Below are 3,371 nucleotides of genomic sequence, written 5' to 3' on the forward strand. Positions count from 1 at the left end.
CCACCTGTCTTAGTTTTGCCACCAGAATATATGCTGCACAGTTTGTAAGGCCCCCATATGAGGAGAAGCCAATGGTGCACATATACTTGGTGGATTGTAGCTTTGCACGCTGATGAGATCTCTATTTATGATCATGGATGGAACCAAGAAATTCAGGGCCGGAATATTACTTTTTGCCGGAATATTTTGGCCGGAGGACGATCGAAATACAATCGGAAAATGGCCGTCCGATGGCCGGTTGTGCGTGGTCTTTGGCCGGTGACTGGATTTCCTTGGCTGGTGGTGGAGTTCTAGGAGGACTAGTCTACCCAAAAGTGGCTACACATGGGTGCATGGGAGAGTCCTACTTGGACTTGGCTTTCTAAGGGCGGTTGCACATGGGCGTTTAGAGGCTCCCTTACATCTATATAAGGAGGCCTTCTCATGAGTAATTCGATAGAATGGTGTGCACACTTGACGCACACAACACATCCTTGTTGAAGGATTGTTAGTCCCTTGTATTCCTACTTGCTCTAGTTGTCTAAATCGCCATCTAAGATGTACCTTGAGAGTGCATGGGTGGATGACGCCATCACTTTGTAATAGTGTGCTAATCTAAAGTTTTTGATTTGCCACTTTTCTACTTTGCATCGTATCTCTCTCTACTCTCCTTGCTATTAGATCCTTATTGTATTCCGCATTACTTACATATTTCTCCTCTCTCTTTACCATCCTCCTCTCTAGAGTCCCATTTGGAAGAATCCTCTCATTATCTCCCTCTAGCTTCTATCCTCTCCATCTGTGTTGCCCTAGGGTTTGACACCTTCCCCACTCTCCTTTGTGCCCACATTGTTGCATGTTATATGGAGACATGTATGCAACTCTATCTCACCTCTTTGACTCTCTCTCTCTCTCTCTCTCTCTCTCTCTCTCTCTGAAAAATTCTTTGGATCCCATTCTTAGGCTCACTTAGAGCGTTTGTTCATAGCTATGCTAAAAGTGCAGCTAGAACAGATGGCCCTCTCACATGAAGGTGCTCGGTAGTGGCAGTAAGGCAATTAGATATAGTAGAATGAAGGATACTATCCCGTTACTATTTCGATTTCCACTACTGCAACAAGTCCTTTTCCTTATCCTTCTTATTGGGAGTCGGTTGAGCATGCATCCCTTAAACAAGAAATATTTCCTCTTAGAGACGGGAGGCATTTTAAAAGGTGGTTGAGCCACCCCTTAGCTCTTGCAGCAAGCCTATGGGTAGACCTTTTCAATCAGGAAGCGCCTTCAAAGGTTGTTTTGAAAGGCTACGAGAAGGCCCTCTTAGGATCTAATATGAATGAAAAATTGTGATGATAGGCTTGTGGCGAGAGCCCAACTCGGTAGTCAAACCTATAGTCTACAGGATAGGTTCGCTGTTAGTGCTAACGATTGTGTTTTTGGGGACTTGGCATGCTTGGGGGCGGGCCGTGGGGTCCTGGGAGTGCTGTGGGAACTATGGATCAGCTTGAAGAAAATCACACTCTAATAGCTAGCTAGCATTCTTGGGTTTCAGGATTGTCTACATCTCAAGTGTGTGTGTGTGTGTGTGTGGGGGGGGGGGGGGGGGGGGGGGGGGGGGAGAGAGAGAGAGAGAGAGAGAGAGAGAGAGAGAGAGAGAGAGAGAGAGAGAGAGAGAGAGAGAGAGAGAGAGAGAGAGAGAGAGAGAGAGAGAGAGAGAGAGAGAGAGAGAGAGAGAGAGAGAGAGAGAGAGAGAGAGAGAGATCAATATCTCATTGCTTCTAAGAATTGAGCTCTATATGTGCCCCACTTTCCCTCTCTCTTTGCCAACCTCCTCTCTCTAGAGGCCCATTTTGAAGAATCCAATTTTGAATGTATCTCATTATCTCTCTCTAGCTTCTATCATCTCCCTCTACATTGCCCTCGGATTGCACACCTTCCCACTCTCCTTTGTGCCCAAATTGTTGCATGTTATAGAGAGACATGTGTCAAACTCTTTGTCACCTGTGCGGCTCTCTGTCTCTCTCTCTCTCTCTGAAAAAATCTTTGGGTCCCATTCTTAGGTTCCCTTAGAGTGCATGTTCATAGCTATGCTAAAAGCACAGCTAGAACAGATGGCCCAGTGACATAAAGGGGCTTGTTAGTGGCTTCGGAAGTCTATAAGAAGGCCCTATTAGGAGCTACTTTAATGCAAAATGGTGATGATATACTTGTGGCAAGATCAAAGATCAGTAGTCTACACTACAATCTACACGCTAGGTCCACTGGCAACGCCAACGATTGTGTTTTCTAGGACTTAGCCTGCTTGAGGGGGGGCCTCTAGGACCTGGGAGCACCATGGGCACTATGGATTAGCCTTAAAAAAAGCATGGGCTGCCAGCTACCTAGCATTCTTGGGTTGTGGGACTGGCTATAGCTCAATGGGAGAGAGAAATAGAGATAGATAGATAGAGAGAGAGAGAGAGAGAGAGAGAGAGAGAGAGAGAGAGAGAGAGAGAGAGAGAGAGAGAGAGAGAGAGAGAGAGAGAGAGAGAGAGAGAGAGAGAGAGAGAGATCAATGTCTCATTGCTTCTAAGAATTGAGCTCTATATGTGCCCCGCTTTCTCCTCTCTCTTTGCCAACCTCCTCTCTCTAGAGGCCCATTTGGTAGATTTCAAATTTGAATGTATCTCATTATCTCTCTGTAGCTTCTATCCTCTCCGTCTGTGCTGTCATGGGATTCGGCACCTTCCCCACCCTCCTCTGTGCCCACAACTATTGCACGTTATAGGAAGACATGTGTGCAACTCTCTATCACCTCTTCGAATCTCTCTCTCTCTCTCTCTCTCTCTCTCTCTCTCTCTCTCTCTCTCTCTCTCTCTCTCTCTCTCTCTCTCTCTCTCTCTCTCTGTGCAAAATTCTATGGATCCCCTTCTTAGGTTCCCTTAAAGTGCCTAATCATATCTATGATAAAAAATGTAGCTAGAACAAAAGGCACTCTAACATGAAGGGACTCGTTAGTGGCGGCAAGGAAATCCCATAGAGTGGAATGTAGGTAAATGTCTCGTTAGTGTTCTCCTTTTCGTTGTTGCAATGGGTCCATTTCATTGGGAGCCAATTGAGTTGTCATCTCTTAAACAGGCAATCTCCTCTCTTGGAGGCAGGAGGCATTTTTGGAGGGTGGTTGAACCACCCCGCAGCTCTTGCAGCGAGCCTACGTGTAGATCTTTTCAATCAGGGGGCCCACTCACACTCTCTTTCGAAAGGCTATGAGAAGCCCCTCTTAGGAGCTACTCTCAATGAAAAATGGTGATGATAGGCTTGTGGAAAGATCCCAACTTGGTAGTCTACACTACAGTCTATAGGCTAGGTCCAATGTCAGTGTTAACGATTGTGTTTTTGTGGACTTCGCATGCTTG

This window comes from Adiantum capillus-veneris, chromosome 2 (genome assembly GCF_014529385.1).
Source record: "Adiantum capillus-veneris isolate H3 chromosome 2, ASM1452938v2, whole genome shotgun sequence".
Taxonomy (NCBI): domain Eukaryota; kingdom Viridiplantae; phylum Streptophyta; class Polypodiopsida; order Polypodiales; family Pteridaceae; genus Adiantum; species Adiantum capillus-veneris.